This window comes from Ursus arctos, unplaced genomic scaffold, assembly GCF_023065955.2.
Source record: "Ursus arctos isolate Adak ecotype North America unplaced genomic scaffold, UrsArc2.0 scaffold_30, whole genome shotgun sequence".
Taxonomy (NCBI): domain Eukaryota; kingdom Metazoa; phylum Chordata; class Mammalia; order Carnivora; family Ursidae; genus Ursus; species Ursus arctos.
In genome coordinates, this window is record NW_026622986.1 from 11,558,248 (window position 1) to 11,576,328 (window position 18,081).

General features: G+C 44.4%; 1 long non-coding RNA gene across 2 annotated transcripts in view; it reads left to right on the forward strand.

Moving 5' to 3' along the window:
* LOC113249234 (uncharacterized) overlaps positions 1-17,538 on the forward strand; it is a 56,857-nt gene extending 39,319 nt beyond the window's left edge. For both annotated transcript variants that reach the window (XR_007190076.2, XR_007190078.2), the window contains 2 exons: positions 14,630-14,735; positions 16,360-17,538. This is a non-coding gene — a long non-coding RNA (uncharacterized LOC113249234). The remainder of the gene's footprint in view (positions 1-14,629; positions 14,736-16,359) is intronic.
* The last annotated feature ends 543 nt before the right edge of the window (positions 17,539-18,081 follow it).

Genomic DNA, 18,081 nt, shown 5'->3' on the forward strand with positions numbered 1-18,081 from the left:
ATCAAAATTAAGGTAAGTGGCAAATTATGGTATAATTAAATCGTTTCTAATTCAACTCAAATTTCATACTTTTTTACTGATGATTTACGTTCCTATATGTGCCTTTTAGGTACAGACTTTGGAAACTGGACATTTTTTTTAAAAGATTTTATTTATTTATTTGGCAGAGAGAGAGAGCACAAGCCAGGGGGAGCAGCAAGCAGAGGGAGAAGCAGGCTTCCCACTGAGCAGGGGGCCCGATGTGGGACTCGATCCCAGGACCCTGAGATCATGACCTGAGCCGAAGGCAGCCACTTAACCGACTGAGCCACTCAGGTGCCCCAGAAACTAGACATTTTATTTATAAACTGAATTTATAAGCTTCTACACTACAACGTTATATAAGGGCTACATAAACAAAAGTATAAAACTGAATGTAGTTGCAAGTCTTGCCTGGAGTATGCATGATTGAAAGGTCTCATAGTTCTTCCCTCCCCTGAAATCCATCTCCTCTTGCTTCTGGTTTGCTAACAAAGAGCAAACATTTCAATAATTTGAGATAAAATTTGAAACGCAAATACTCCAGAGTAGGAGTTACGTATGTTCATATTCCCCTGAAGCTCTGTTGGGAAGCTTTTTTGGAAATTCAGGAGGGATCACTAAACTGTTGACGTGAACAAGGCAGAAGCAGGGGTCTCCAGGGGCTGAACACAAATCCAGCTCACCCTCTGCTTCAAACCTATCCTGTGATGCTCTGAAACGATGCTGTAACTCTCTGTAGTGACACCTAGTGGCTGGTGGCCACATATGCATCATACACATTCAGAAAACCACGCTCCGTTTGATTGTTTTAAATGGAAAAAGTTTATGCTCAGCTTCCAAATCACAGTTTAATCACCCCACGACAGAGCAGAAAGCCAGTTGTCCAGTAGCATTGATTTGAAAGCTACATTCCTTAGAATTCTTGGGTGGGATGTGCAAAAGGGAATAGACAGAAATAATCGAATCCTTGGCAAGTTCTATTACTATATAATATACATTTTTTTAAAAGATTTTACTTGTTAATTTGAGTGAGCGAGAGAGAGAACAAGCAGTGGGGAGGGGCAGACAGAGAGAGGGAAAGAAGCAGACTTCCTGCTGAGCAAGAAGCCCAACGTGGACTCCATCCCAGGAGCCAGAGATCATGACCTGATCCAAAGGCAGACGCTTAACCTTGACTGAGCCACCCAGGCGCCCTATATACTATACGTTGTAGAGCCTAATGAGACAAGTGAGAAACTGTCCTGTTATTTGAACAATCTGATAAGAGAAAGGAAACTAATTTCACCAGCAGCAAGCCTCCTCGTCTGGAAAGTCCAGAGGTGAGTATGCTGAAGGCTAGTTTGTAGGCTATTGTAGGGGCCTCATTTCAGCCTTTCAAATTTTTCCTTCTTCATCTCTTCTTGCTCAAGAATTCAATACTCTGGGGCGCCTGGGTGGCTCAGTCGTTAGGCGTCTGCCTTCGGCTCGTGGCCTGATCCCGGGGTCCTGGGATTGAGCCCCTCATCGGGCTCCCTGCTCCTCTGGGAGCCTCCTTCTTCCTCTCCCGCTCCCCCTGCTTGTGTTCCCTCTCTCGCTGGCTGTCTCTCTCTCTCTGTCAAATGAATAAATAAAATCTTAAAAAAAAAAAAATTAAATACTCTTACGTGTTATGGGAAGATGATGTCCGGGGCTGACTGAACATTTCTAAACCCTCGGGAATACTCAGCTAGTGAACACATTTATACTGATCACGGGCTTAAAAGTACTGTGGAAAATAAAATGCGAGGGATCAAATTACCAATGAAGCACGAAGTTTCTGTCGTCTTCCGCTCTACCCTGGTAGATGCAGCAGCTCGCTCAATTAAACCAGGTGACTTAGGGTTCCTAGGACGATCAGGGTAATATTCAATATTCAAAGTACCATCTTGATTTTTTTTTTTTTTACTGTGCCGTAATCCACTTAACCAATTTTCTCTTGTTGGACACCCAGTTTTAAATGTTTTGACTGCCGCAAATAGCTCTGCACTGAGCTCCCTTGCACGCACACCTTTGCATCCAGTACTGATATTTTGTTTTAAATATTATAATGAAATATTTAAGACACACAAAAGAGCACAAATTAGAAGTTAAAAATACTCATGTACCCAGCACGCAGCTTGAGAAATCTTTACCAATAGAATTGGAGCCCCTTTGCATTCTTCTCGACACTGTCCCCTTTCCTATCCCAGTGGTGACCTCCTCACGTGGGTGTGTGTCATTCTTCCGTATTCCTTTATACCTTCCCTACCCGATGTGTATCTCCAAGGCACATATATATTAACCACTAGTATTTATTTTCTCAGTATAGTTTGATACTATGTACAGGTTATCTGTACACAGTGTAAAGAAAAATTTACATAACAAATGTCATGGCAGCTTTCAAGCCCTCCATGAGGCGGGAAGGAGCCTCTCCCATTTTGTTCACGGCCTCATCCCCATCGCCCGGACCAGTGCTCGGCCCACATGGCTTGGCAAAACAAATGTCAAGGAACGCTTGCTGCGTGGCGCTACATTTCAGTGTAAATAGAAGGAAATGCTAGCAAATTCGGATGAAGAGGGCCTGTTTAGCCACTTTGCCTAGGGCAGCCCTGTGCAAGTTCCGTGGGGCTGGGAGTGACAAACAGCCTGTTACCAGCACCTGGTTGTCCCAGGTGAGTGGGCGTCGAATGCAGGCGACGCTTTGATCTGTGGGCCCTCTCTGCTTCCTGGAGGCGGGGTGCCCGGGAAGCCTGGGAGACCCACCTGTCGGTACAAGGAGAAGCCAAGGTACTAGAATGCTGCTGAGTTTAACCCGAAGTGATACAGGAGAGAAGCTGGCATGATTCAGAGTTTAAAAATGCGTTGTGCAAATAGACCGCGTGCCAGGCTCCCAGGGAATTTGGCTGCGCTGGAAGCGGCTCTGGATGAGGAATGCGGGGCTCCAGCCTCAGCACAAGCTCCAACAAGGAGCCAGAGTGCACCGCGGTCAGCAGTGGTCAGGGCTGCTCTAACTTCGCAGATAGATCGGCAGCAGAAACTCGCTTCTCAGCCCAAACAAGGAAGGTCTAGTGAGGGAAGCTAACACTTCAAAGTACTGAATGAAGAGGGGCACCGGGGGGCTCCGTCGGTGACGCGACTGCCTTCTGCTCAGGTCATGATCCCAGGGTCCTGGGATCGAGCCCCGCGTCGTCACATCATCGGGTGCCCTGCTTAGCGGGGAGCCTGATTCTCTCCCTACTTGTTCGCTCTCTTTTCCTCCCTGACAAATAAATAAGTAAATCTTTAAAAAAAAAAAAACCACAAAGTACTGAATGAAGAAACATGACCCCCTCCCTATGTATTCTTCACCTGGGCATACTCACCACACCAAGAAAGTGCCCTTTGCCCAAAAGCAATTTTCCCAGTTTTTGTGGTCTCACATCATAAAGCTTGACTGGCGCCTGGACTTGAACTGAATTCCGTTGGCAGAGTAAACAGCGTCCCAGCAGTGCGAAGGACATAATGTAATGATGACGTCCACCCCTCCTGTTTCTTTCGGTGAGCCCAGAAAGTCTCTCAGGACCCCTGGTGAGCTGGCTGCATGGAGGCAAAATCTTTGAGCTCTAGAAGGTGGGGATTGCCTGGGGAGCCACCTCCGGCCACCTGCCCTGTTCCCACGCTCCTCTGCCACCAAGCGCCAAGGGAAGCTGCAGGGTGTCCGAAAAGGCCCACAGGCCCTGAGCTCTGTAGTCAGGCGTTGTTTGCAGCTGCGAGGCTGCCAGCTGCCAGACGGAGCCAGGATCCAGGCGAGGGAAACCCACTTATCCGGGGGCCAGCACCGAGAGCCACTTCCGGGCTCCCCCTTTCTGCACGTCCCCGCACCCCTCAGCTTGCCTTTTGCAGGCCCGCTTTGCTTCCTCCGTACCTGAGCTCTGCGGAGGAGGATCGGGGCCGCAGACGGTCAGGGTAGAACCTTCCCAGGAGGAGTCAGCTCTCTGTTCCTCCTCTGTTCCTCCCTGTCAGGCTGAGGCTTGCTTCCTAGTTCCAGGCTCACAGAGGAAAGGGGAGAAGAGGAAAACGCTTGAATGATATGTGAGCTTTGGGAGAACTGTCTTCGGGATCGTAGGACCAGACGGGCTCGCTCTTGTCCCACGTCCTGGCTAGAGCTAAGATGAGTGTCACACAAAATGGTAAAATCAACAGCTTTCTCCTCAGGTTCTCCAACAACCCCTCTCTCCTCTCTCCTACCTGCAGGCTTCCCTTCACCCCACGGCCAGGTCCCAGTGACCTCTGACCGCCACTGCCTCTGCCCACACACTCCTCTCTCCCTTCCTTCCTTCCCGGCTCTGCACAGGAGATGGGTGGGATAAGACGTGGTTAAAGGACTTCACACCTCTGGGTTACAAACTAGCCCTTCACTGCGATGTTCCCCGGATCTACAGTAGCGTCTGGCACATGGCAGCCACTCGACAAATACCTGCCGAGTACAAGACTGAAAAAGTGGAATTCCAAGAGATCCATCCACTGTCTGGGGTATTTTCACAGAGGAAGAAGGTAACGGCCTTACTTGCAGCTTCCAAGTCACTTTTACACACTCAAAGGACAGGATCTGTGCATTTCCAACAGCTCCGTGGCCTAGTTGATGTTTTATTGTACGAAGAAACCTTACAAATGGTACCATTGAGGAAACTCTTTCCTGGCTTACAGGAGCCTAATCCTACATCCCTAAAAATTCTCTCATGCACATGGGCCTTTTTGCTCTTCACATGCCCACTGAGGTTCTTATGAAGGGACAGAAAAAGTAAGTAAGCCCCTTTCTTTTTTCTTCCTTCCTTCTTTTTTCTTTTCTTCCTTCCTTCCTTCCTTCCTTCCTTCCTTCCTTCCTTCCTTCCTTCTTTCTTTCTTTCTTTCTTTCTTTCTTTCTCATAGACTGTTCTGGAATGTTTGAGGAAAATCCTTGGGCTTTACACAGTCGCTCCCCATCTGGGGAGTCTCAGGTCAACTTCTTGGATTTTTTTCCTCCTATTTTTCCTCTTCGTGTGTCCCTCCTGAGTGTGTTGTCCTGTTTCCGGAGGCAGGAACCTGTCTGTGGGCAAGGTTGGAGAGTGGACGGCCCCTGTGGAGCCAGCTTTGTGGCAGCTGGTGACACAGCAGGCCTGACCTCATCTGTTATAATTGCTGAAACTTGCATCCGAAGGAACATGTTAGTAACAGCACTCCCCTCCATCAGGCCGCTCTCACGCCCAGGTAGAGAAGACAGGCTGTGACTCACATCATGGCAGGAGAGCCCCCCCTACCCCCTCACCCAGGCTCCAGGAAAATGATGTGAAAGGAGGAACCAAGAGAGGAAGCTCCCTCTTCCCCACATCCCTCCCAGTTCCCCCCACCATCTCCACTCTCCTCCCCACCCCAGTCAGCTCTCCCCACCTCCTGGCTGAAGCCAGCTCCCCTCCTCCCACCTCATCCCCTGCTCTAGCCACGAGGGACATGTGCTTCTCTATACTAACCTGCTTCTCACACCTCTGTGCTTCTGCATGGCATTCCCTCTGCCTCCAAGTCTCTTCCCTCACGTCTGTATTGGTTTGATCTCTCCCTGGGCTTCAAAGCCCAATTCAAATGTTTTCTGTCCTTTGCAACTTTCCCCTGATTCCCTTTAGGGATCATAGACTGTGCCTATGCCGCGTCAAGAAGAATTTATAAACGATCTACTCGGGGCTCAGCTTGATAATAAATGAAGTGGGGGAGTTGAAAGCGGTAGAAGATACAAGCTGTGCTCCCAGGGGCCAGAAAGCCTAGTCTGAAAGGCAGGGGGGCTGTCATGAGAACATATAAACCAAGATCCATCCATCTGCGGTTGCTTGGGAGAAGCACTGTGTGTTTTTAAATAAAGAAATTCCTGCTTCTAATTTCCCTGGATCTTTCTATATAAAGTTCCTCATGTTAGAAACAGCTTGACTGAAAATCGGTGCTTGCAGGGAAGAGTACCTGCTCTGGAATGTCGGGTGGAGGTGTTGATTCCCCGGGCGAGGTGGCATCCCATGGCAGAAACCTGGCTTTGGCAGTGCGGGAAGGATGAAACAGAGGCAGAGAATGGTTAGCGGTTCTTGGAGTAGGTCAGGCAGGAGGTCAGAGAGACCAGGAGGGTAGGCTGCCACAAGGATAATAAAAATAGAAGAAGTGGCCAACATCTCCGTTCCCAACCTCTTCTGAGGCTGCATATAAGCTCTTGAAGGGGGAGGGGAAGTCTGAAACAGTGCTAGGAAAAAGAGAGTGTCCGAAGGATTGGAATCCCAGATCAAGAAGGGATTTTCTATCGTGGAGGCTGCCATTGTGTTTGAAAGTATGATGTGCTCAGATTGTGTTTAGACTCCCCTAGGCGAGATTCAGTTTGTTGATGGTGAAATTGAGTGGATGAATGGCATTGTGTTTCATGGCATTGGGGATTATCTCAAGGCATCCCGAGAAGCCTAGAGCCCGTTATTTCCCAGAATTATTTAATCTGGTCTTGAGTTGTCCTACCAGCCCTGAATGAACAATGATGGCTTGTGTTTCTCAGTAAGAATTTGTATCTACAAATACTGTTAGTGCTCTTTTGGAAAAAGAGTCATAATGTTGGTTGCAGAAAGCAGAAGCTATAAGCTATCCATATAAAGATAGGTGTAAATACAATATCCCGAATTACCTATCAATTCACAACCCGAAAGTAATTATGAACATTTTATTGTCCCCTTTCAGCGTTGTCTTAATGTTTGTACGTGTGTGTTTTATTCTTCTGTAAGCACATTCTTTTACCTTCAAAGAATCATCTTTGAATGTTGACTCCCTCTTTGCCTGGGGTTGGGAAGGGATGAGGAAACCAACTCCACAGGAAAACTGTACTTCTATTCTAGAAGTAGTCCTCCAGACCTCAAATACCCCAACTGCTCAGCTCTGTCTTCTTAGTCCTGGAGGCAATTTGACGCCTAGGCCGGCTTCCTGCTTCCTGCTCTTCCTGCCCCTCCGTCCCAGCCCCCAGTCCCTAATCTGGGGGTTTAAGGGAGTGAGCAGGCTTGAGGGGTAGGTGCTACTGAATCAAGGTGTTAGAATCGATTATGTGTTGAGATGGAAAGTCTCTACAGAAAACCTTTGACCCACCTGTGAGGAGATGAATTCTCTGTGACTCCCGGAGATTCGCCTGCACTCTCCTTCTCTGGACTCGTAAGAGTGCCTCTTAATGGAAGCTCGTGGACTCAAGAGTTGGAAGGCCCACGTGTGTGGCATCATGTCCAATCTCCCATCTGGTATAGGAACCCCTCCCTAGCACTCCTGCCAGGGAGCCCCCAACCTCAGCCAAGCATCACTAGAATAAAGAAATCAGGGCTGTTTATGTCACTGTTGGGTGCCCCCAAAGCCAAACAATTCTATATTGATTTTCAGCTAAAATCTGATTTGAAATGAGGTGACATGATGGAAAAGTTATTTACTTTATTGTGATAGTTTTGCCCTCAGAGATCATTTACTTTAGGCTGTACTGAAAGATTCCAGTTTCTTAAGAAAGGGGAAGGGACCACGAACCTCCTGAAATTATACACAAAACCATGTGAATATGTGCATATGTGCTCCTTAATTTGGGAGGGGGGCTTGGGGCCAGAGGGTCTGTGGGATTCTGTAAGCCCAGGAGTCCCGCACAGTCCCTCGCCATCCCTGAGGCGCCATGTTGAGTTGAGGCTCTCACACTCCAAAGGAATACAGACCGGATCTCGTTCAGATCTTGCTCAGCGAGAGGCGCCCTGACATCCCTGCCTGCCGGCTTGTCGCAGAGGTGCTAGGGCTTTGTCTTTAGCCCAGAATAAGTCCCCCTTTCCCAAGCAGAGCCCAGCGAATGCACCGTGTGTCTGGAGGCTGGCCATGTGGAAACACGATGCCTTCGGGGGGCCTTCATGTGGCTACTGCTCTCATTTCTCAGATGTGGCCACCTGTCTGGGCCATGACTTCTCTACGTCAGTGCCACCCAACTCTGGAAAAGGCATGAGCGATAATGGTGGTGTTCACAGAGCCAGAGTGTGTCACAAGGCTCTGTAGACAAAGGGGTCCAGAGGTCCCCACATTCCTAACTCATCATCTGCACACCCATTCAGGGAAAGGAAAAGATGAGCCACATTGCTCCTGGCAGGTCTCCACTTGTTCTTGTGACAACCGCCTCACACACACACACACACACACACGCACACACACACACAAAGGGACACTCTTCTCTCTTGTCTTTTGCGGTAAGCCCTATCTGGGGATTACAAGATGTCAGTGTTGATTTGTTTGAAAATAGTTTGATATAATCTACATGCTCCACCCGAAGTGCAGCAATTCTCCAAAGGTGGAGAGTTAACATTTGAAAGCCCCTAATGAGGGATCCATGCTTCAGAGGGGTTCCTTAGCACGTCAAATAGTATTACTGAAATCTCCACCACAAAGGCTGTGTCTGTGAGCACCTGGAATGTTGGAAGTAAAAGTTCCACTGGAGGAATGGGTGGTATTCAAGTCATGCAAATTGGTAACACCAGGTCTCAAATGAAATAAGAGAAACTAAAGCCGTCACAGGTAAATATGCTCCAGTTTTTCTTGTCCTCTGTAGGATCTTTCAAGAGTTTACCATCGCTGTGGAGTTAAATCCAAAATATTTAATTTAGCAATTCTGCTTCACTGGGCTGGAGCCTCCTTATGGCAGTCAGCAACCCTCACTTCCGCACAAGCTGGTTTGGCTTTAGCTACACAGTCCCACCTTCCTGACTCAGCAGGTCAGACTGTGACCCTTTTTAAGACCTGCTCACATGCCATTTTCTTGGCCAGAAACACTCTCCTAGACAGAGCTCTGCTACGTGCTGAAGACACTAACCTTTTCTAAACCTTCATTTTCTCATCTATGATATGAGGGAAAAAATCACTCTCTACTATATTACTAAGGATTAATGAGATTACATCTGTAGGGGGTTTAGCTCGGTGCCTGGCACAGGGAAAATGTGATCGTTCTTTTCATTATTAGTCACCTATATAACTCTCGCTTGATCACCAGAACTTATCTCAAGTGTCTTCTTTTCTGGAGGGTTTCTCTGGTCACTTTCCCACACCCAAACCAAGATAATACATCCCTACTCCAGGCTCTCACAAAGTCTAGCCAACCTCTATGGAAGTGTGTGCCACATTCCATAGTCAATTTTCTTTTTGTGTATTTATCTCCACCTAAAAACCATTATCGCCTCGAGGGCAGGAGCTATATCTTTTTTTTTTTTTTTAAAGTCCCCAGTGCCAAGTATATAATAGACACTCAGTAAATGAACTACTTAGGGACGTGTGGCTCCCTAAAGAGACACTTGGGAGGAGGCTTTGAGAATTACCATCCAATGGTGGAATGGTAGTCACCCGGAAAAGGAGTAAAGGAAGTTGATTTGCAAATTAGGACAGAAATCAGTGCAATATATGGAAGCACTTCTGTGACTGTTCAAAAACTGGAATGAGCTGCCTCAGTGGTATTTCCTTCCCCAGAGTTATTTCATCAGAGGCCAGAAACAGTAGATGGTTGTACCCCTGGGATAAGAGAGCAGTCTATAAGACACCATCTCACATTTTTGGACATTCTGTGACAATTCCATATGAGAAATAGTTTTTTGAAACGCTCTGAAACAAATACTTGAGCTGTATTGCATATTGATTCTCTATCTTAACATATTTAACTCTTCTCCTAAGTATACTTTTTAGTTTTCAAATGATCTATATGTTTTCTTGATCAGTTCTATTACTTGCATATATACTTATATGTGGCTAATATCAAAGATAGGTTTATTGATAATACATTCTGTGAGACTTTTTGCTTGGCTGCTGCAAAATGGAGGTAGAGTTGTAAATTATTTGTGTCAAATTGTTGGGTTTTAAGTCCACTCACTGAAAACCCAAGATCGCTGAGGGGGCCATTTTGGCTTTAAAACCAGAATGACTTTAAACCAACAATGGTTTTAAAATTTAAAAGATCAGGTAAATCTTGAGTTGATTCAAATCTCTAACTTCACAGTGTCAGTGGATGCTGAAAAATTTTGAAAACCTCCAGAGAAAAGTCAAATTCAGAATAAATCCAAGGCCCAGGCTACTTTTTCCAATTTATGGCAGCCAATTAATCCTTGGATGGGGAATATTTCAAGTTATGACTTGTGTACAAACTTTATATAACAGGAAGTTCCCATGTTACCTCTGGGGTAAGTCCCTTTAATCACCCAGGAACACAGGAGGGGGCTTTCCATTAAGCAGATATTATGTGAATACATAAAAACAAATAGATCTAATCTGCTCATCAAGAATGATCTTGTCATTTTTATTAGTCAGTAGCCCTGGATTAAACATTTAGCAATTTCTTCTGAAGCTTCTTTGGAAAAGCAGAGAGACCAGGAAGGAACCTTAGGAAAGAGTCAGATCACTTCAAGTGTTTGTATCTTGTATCTTTTTCTTTCTTTATTACTTTTTGTATCTCTCTCGGCATCAGTTGGGCAAGCATCTAGGAGAGGTTGAAAGCTCTGCCTTAAGACTAAAGCATCTCTTTTCAACACCAAGCAGATTGAAGACCAAGATAAGCAACTAAATTGTGATACTTTCAGTAAAATCGGTTTGATTAAATTTGAGAATTGTCCAGTTTGGCTGCCTGTCTTGGTCAAATAAACATGACATTAGTTACATCTTGACTCCACCTGTGGCCATGTAGACAGGGTTTATTGATGCTCATCTCCGAGAAGTTTCCTTGGCTTTAACACAACATAGCCTTGCTATTGTTCTTCGTGACGAATGTGACAACCGGTCACACTTGTGGTCACACTAGGAAACAAAAATTCCTGGGAAAAGCCTACGAATAAATAAGAGGCCTCCTAGCCACTGACAAAAACAAGTCATGGCATTTCTGCAGGTTATCTCATTATTGAAAAATTGGTGTTGAGGACAGACTCACAAGAAACCCTGCTAAATTCCTTAAAAGATTTCATGTTGTATAAAATTGATAAGGTACCATTCTCAATCTCATTATATTGAGATTCCTTTTTTTTCTTATCTAATATGCCATGTCAATCATAGAATGAGTAAAATGACATCACACATCTCAACAGCTGGATAGTGCAATTAATCTTATAAGGGTGCCTCGCTCACACCTATGTGTCATTATGATTTTTTTCATAGAATAATTTTAAGGAATGCTAAGAAAATATTAAACTCACAGTATTTTTAACAAGGGAAATAGCATGGACTTTTAAAAAATAAAACAAAGCAATAACACAACTGTAATGTATTATTCTTGCCTTTTTGTTATTGGATAGACGTAGAATTTTATTTCTTGTTTAGAAGACTCCTTTTTTATAAAGAAGGAGGAGGAGGAGAATCCCAACAGTCAAAGCCTGGCTGAAAATTTCCCTATAATTCTATATAAGAAACAGTATTATGCCTTCAAATTTGTGACAAACTTTCCTGGAGGTTATGCTCAAGAAGCTAGAATTTTCTTAGATGAAGCCACCCTGAAAATTCTAAAATATTCTCTGCTTGCGAGAAAATCGTATATCTCAATTACTTGCCACTTCTCCTAAATACTGAAATCAAAATAGCCTTTAGCTTTAAGAAGATATTCTATAATACAACATTTTGGCAACAATACATCAGTGTACCTTTAAGCAGAGACATCTCCAAAATGAGTCAGCTCTGTTTGGGCGCCGTTCTATAGGGTATAAATTTAACGTTCTGCCCATTCAGGACACTAGAATAGTGATCATACATGCCATCTAGGCCCTGCCAACTTATTTACTGTTTCTCAAAATAATCTTAACTTGAATACTAAATAAGGAACCTCGCCCAGCAGCTGAGAAACACTTTATTCTGTGGTAGCTCTTTCTGTCCTAACTACCAACATCCACCAAGGTGGTAGTAGGACTCTCTTTATTTTTAATTTTTTCTTAAATATGTTTATCTATATTGATGCAGTGTCATAAAATAGAAAGGCAAACCTCAGCAATTTCTTTCTGTGGAATAATTATCCCCTTAAAACTGGAAGCATTTGTCAAACTAAGGAAAGTACAAGCCAAAAAATCTCTCTGTAATTGTAGAAAACTGCAGTGGTCTCCTGAGTTACCTATGTGGTTATATGCTTTAAATTGTGTTGGGAAGGAGGAAGCTGGAATGGTGGGCGGTCTTTGCAAATGGCTGCTGACCTCCATTGATTCTGGGAACTGGACCGGCCTAAGGAAGCCACTGTTCCATCTGAGACAATGCATATGAAGTTACCTAGAGTATGGCAATATTCAGTGAATTCTATGATATTTTTTGGCCCCATTTAGTCCTGCTGGGTAAAAAAGTGAAAGGAATATGGAGAAAAACCATGACAAGTGCAAGGCCACAAAATGGTGGTTGAGGGTGAGATTAAAAAGTGTGTGTGTGTGTGTGTAATCAGCTTTTAAGTAATCCTTTCTTATAGTGGTATTCACAGTGATTAAGAGCAAAGTAATTTTTTTTTCATTTCTATGAAAGAATTGGAGATATTTACTTTTAAAAAGACCAAGTTCTGAGGACATCTGGGTGGCTCAGTTGGTTAAATGTCTGCCTTTGGCTCAGGTCATGATCTCAGGGTCCTGGGATCGAGCCCCACATTGGACTCTGCTCAGCGGCAAGTCTGCTTCACCCTCTCCCTCTCTCTCTCTCTGTGATCTTTCTCGCTCTCTCTCAAATAAATAAAATCTTAAAAAAAAAAAAAAAGATCAAGTTCTGAAGATGGTAACGAGGGTAGAGGAACGACCAGATGGATGTTTTTCACAGGAAATTGTCTGTCCAATGGCAGAGGACTTTGACTATCCTTCAGGGATATAGGGGTCTTAAGGGAAAAGTGAGAACCAATGAATAAACATCAACATAATGGAGAATATTTTAACTCAAGATATGGAAAAACTTTCTCCCAAGTCAGGCTGCCTGACTGAACTCGATTGACCTGAATGGTTACTTTTCAAGGACACTGTGAAGAGGATTATGCTTCCAGTTGGGGGTGGCCTCCAAGATTTCTTCCAACCATGACGTTGGAGGTTTCTGTTATTCTAAATCTAAATCATACTTGCTCTCTGCTGAATTCCTCTCTGAGCTCATTTGTTTCAGAAGCCAGGCCAGAGATCAATCACATGGCTGCTACAAGAGTGGTTTCCTAGAGGACTTCCTTTTTCTCCCGCGTGTCCTAAAGTACTCAGATGACTGATGTACTGCACACCGGATGGGACACGGCCAGACGCAAGGGAGACAAGATAGATTTTTGGCCTGATCATGTCAATAACATTCATGACATTAACACATTCAAAAGGGAAAGCTAAAAATGAGAAAGGAATATGTGTAAAACTTAAAATCTTGTATCAATTCATTCACCACAAGAACACAGGCAAGTGGCCCGTGAGTACATAATGGTAAGAGGAACGGAAGTCACTCTAACAATCACTGGTATTCTTGGGGCGTCTATTATCTCATAGTTTTGTTTCATTCCGTCTTCATAGAAACTTCAGGAAAAGGGTACAATCACTAGCCTCATTTCTTAAGCACAGAGGTGTTAATTGCTACCCAAGTATGAACAGTCAGTAAATGGCATAGCAGGGACTCAGACCCAGATCTATCTCCTTCCATTCCCACAGTCTTCGCCACTGTGTTCAGAGGAGACTGGAGCCTTCCAAATATTTTGGATGGCCGCTGCCCAGGCAGCCCTGAATCAGGCTCTCTGCAGAGCATCTTTGACTAAGAACTTGAAAAGACAACACCAGTCCTGGATCACACCATCTCATGATTTTTAGAACTTTAGAGACAGTGGCTATCACCTATGTATAAACAATACGGCCTAAGGAGGAGATGAAATTCAGAACGTGTGATTATTTGAATTGCGTCAGAGACAATTTGGGGGAGTAGACCAGTATTTCACATAGACAAAGATGTACTATTCATTTACATTTAGTAATACAATGTTCTTTTTTTTTTTTTTCCCTGAAAACAAAGTAAGAGACAATTTTGAGAGGCGTGGTCCAGGTTCAATATGAAGAATAAATTCCTGGAAGAGAAAATTATAAAGCTTAGGAATAGATTACCAAGGAAAGTTGTGACTTAAAAAAAAATTACTCACCTCTGCGGACTAGGTTGTATTTTTACTACAGGAATGACTATATGACGCTCAAAAACATTTAGTAGGGAAAAAAGTTAGCTAAATTGCTTACTAGCATGTGGTTTTAAAATGAACCCCACCCCCCCCTTTTATTTGTTTTTACTTTTGAGCTATTTGAAGAGAAAATTCGGACCTAGTTCACTTTTTCCAAATGTCTGTGCTTTGACATCAATGGCACTTTGCAAAGCAATGTGTATTCACATTTTAGGCTTTTTCCCTTCTGTTGGCTAATTTCTGAGTTGGAAGACTAAGCAGAGGTCATTTGAGTTGAGTCTCCTGCTGTCTCTTGCTGCTTTTGGCTTAAGGATCCTGCTTCTCAGACTAAAAGGTACAGTTCTCTCCAGGCCACGTGCTAAGCCTGTGTGAGTTAGGACCAGCAAGGATAAATCAGTGTAAACCTTCGAGAAGCCATTAAATATGCGATGCTCCCTTGTTGATGAAATGATTCTTTCATTCCAGGATGGAGAAAATACTAAGTAGTCCTACTTCCCGACATGAAATTTGGATATTACCCAATCTCTTGGAAAAGCTGACAAATCTGCCCCCCAGGAGCTGGTGAAACTTGGTGAGAACCCAGAAAGCCAGATCTGCGGGCGACCTCCAGCTTGGGGCAATGGTTCCTGAGGCTTTTCCTGATGTTGAGACTTTGTTTCTTTTCCTTTAAAGCCGGATCGATGAAACAGCATATGAAAGCACTTTGTAACCTACAAAGTACCGGAGACGTGCTATGTTAGGTTTTAGTACAATTATTGGATTTCCCACTGGTGTGGCACCGTTTTACAATTCTGATCAAACTGGAAAATTGCCTTCCAAATTAATAATTATTAACTTGCAATTATAGAACCTTTACGATGTGCCAGGTACTGGGCTCAGCTTGTGAAAATACAAGATCTTATTTAATCTTCACCTCATAACCAAGGCAATAGTATTGCAATAATAAGTCTATGTATATTTATTATTAATTTGTAAATGAGAAAACTGAGGTGTAGAGAAAGTGGGTAGCTGGCTCCGTGTTACGAAGCTTAGAAGAGCTGGTAGGCATCTGGCCCACGTTTGTCTGATCATTACCTGAGAATCCTACGGTGGCTTTAACTTGATCTTCTGCATTCCCCAAAAGGAAGGATTTTCATTCTGAGATGGGAATGGATTTTAGTGAACGTCCATCGTAGCTTCCGACCACATGCAGCCACTGCTCTGCGGGGCCAAGTTCTTGCTCTGTGCACCAGGTGGTGGCCTGATGCCGTTCTTCTAACGTGTTTGGGATAGTTGATGGCATGGGTGCCCCACCCAGATCCACTTTCCCAGCCACTGCACCCATCCTGGAGCTGCCAACAGCTCACAGCTGCTCCCATTCTGAAAAATCCCCCACTCACTCTGTCCCAGAGCACTTGGGATCCTTGTGTAGCCTACCGACCCACCCTCTCAGACCTTGGTGGATGACAGGTGGGCACAGGCCAGCCCCTTCCCCTCAAGGTGGGACTGAACTCAGGGGCAATTTGTACTCCCGGGCGTCCCAGTGGGCGCCATACTAAACTGGTCTCCCACTGAGACTGGATTCTTGCTTAGCTTTTCCCCTCCCAGAACTGCTCTTTTCCTTTACCCCCCTGCCCTGACAGCACAAGCCAACAAACTACCGGAAGAAGAATCCCCCTTTTAGGCTCCGCTTTTAAGAAACCTGAGCGAAGACAGTTGGGAACTGTTGAGTTTTTCTATACTGTAGTCCTTTCCTCTTATTCAAAGAATTCCATGCCTTTAAAGCCTTCACTTCAACACATTTTCTCCCTGAGCTACTTATGTTAATTTTTTCATTTGTTTGTTGCGAAATCATCCTGGTTTCTTCCTTTTCTTGGGGGTGGGGAGTGGGTGGGAGGAGGCACGGATTATTCCAGAGTGCAGATGTGGTGTCATGAACACTTGTAGTCTAAGGGTTTCCAGGAAGAGGTTGTTCTTAACTGTTGACTATTGGCTCTCTACTGACACAGAAAATGGTTTAATACCACCTATTTGGTCCCTGATCCTTGTCCTACACTAATAAGAACGGTGAGACCTCAGAGAACGTACCAGACAGTTCCTATTTGGTGTACTGTAATCTCTAAAACTCTAGTCACCTGGGGTTGCCAGGCATTTGAAGGGTAATTGTCTTTTTCCCTCTCACTGCGCCTGAAATGTCATCTTTTTTCTTCCCCCAGGGAAAGCACCTTCGCGTGGCTTTCTCTTCGCCTTGGCTGCCTGCTGGCTCCGCAGGTTCCAGAGAGTGTGATCATCAGCCGAGACGCTGTGTCCCCCTCAAGCAACAACACAGCACTTCTTTGAGCCAAAGAAATAAAAGGAATAAAAATGCACTTTCCAAAGGGACTGATCTTAGCAATTTGAAAGGAAAGTTTCCGAAAATCAGCAGAGTATCGGCTATGGAGGGAAAGTATCTGTTTGGGGAAACGGCCAGAAGAATTAGACCTTTCGTTTCTATCCGTTAATCATTTACAATTTTACGTCGAGGCAGATAAACAAGCTCCACCACGAAGAGACAAGAAAGCTGGCGAGCATCACAGGAACATTTACAAGTTCGAAGTCTAGAGATCAGTCTACGTAGCCAATGTGATCGATTTCAAGGGTTCCGTTTCCCCCACAGTGATGGCCTAGGCTTGAAGGTGATGTGGGGACAACAGCATGATTTCAGGATTCCTCTTGCGTGGCTCTCAGCTCTTGCTAAGCTGCCAGCCCTTCTGACACTTAACGATAGAGCTCTTTGTCTTCCACACATTTCTCCTTGGCTTTTCCTCCATCCTTACAATCTTTGATCACTTAATCTCTTTAGTTTAAAAAAATCCTTTATTCATTCCCCAAGTTTTCATAACCGCCCTTTCCCTGTTCACCTTATTTCAGAGCCTACCAAGCTTTTCCTTGTTCCGTAGAGCGTTCCTCCAGGTGAGCTACAGCAGAGTGGTTAACGTAGCTGGTACAATTGTTACTGGGACTCCCATGGTTCAAGAACACGATCCTAGGAACTCGGCGGCATGTTTCCAAATACTGTTTCTCCCCAGGCCATTCTCCTTCCAGAACAAAGGTCTTAGGAAAAAAATTAGCTCATAGAAGGACTTCCTACATGTGGAAAAGACACCTCAAAGCTTTCTTTCAAAACATATGCATGAAATGCCCCCTCATCCAGGTAGTAATTTTCTGCTAATATCACTCCCCCAAGTAATGGTCCTTTTCCTCCACGCCAAATACATGCGCGGACGCCTGCAAATGACCAAGTGGATTCTATGAAGTACAGAAAACCATTGAAAATGGATTAAGTGGTAATTGAGCTATTCACAATCAGTGTGAATTGAGCTAAGCGGAAGAAAAATAAAACTTCAAATGGTAACTAATTTTTGTGTTGTCTCTGCCTGGCAAAGCCATCAAAGAGATCTCGAAGTCTGCACGTTAATTTGTCTCTGACTGAGAGAACCCGTTTTCAGTAGGCAGTGTCTTCAATAATGCTGTCACTCTTTTTTTTTTCCCCCAATTTTTGGTCATGGAAAACAGTGATTGACTGGACATGGTGCTGTCCTCCAACCAGGAAGAAAAATGAAAAGAGTCCTTAGGATCCTATCACTACTGCTTCCTCAGTCTTTCCTGTCCCACTCTGTGTCCCCTTCTCCCCACCCCACGTCTGCCCTGTGATGTCTCCCAAGAGCCAGCCCTTGTTGTTGCTCAGTGGTTTAAATCTCCTTTTTCTTTTTTTTGACAATTACAAAAAGTAAGCTCTCAGTAATAATGGTATAAAAAATACGTTCTTTCCAATTATATAATTAATTACTTCATTTTAACAGGGTGGTTTCTTTTGAAAATACAAAAAAGAAAAAGAGTGAAAATATAAGCCCATTTGTAACTCTTTCGGAGATACTGGCATTTGGCGCCTTTGCTTT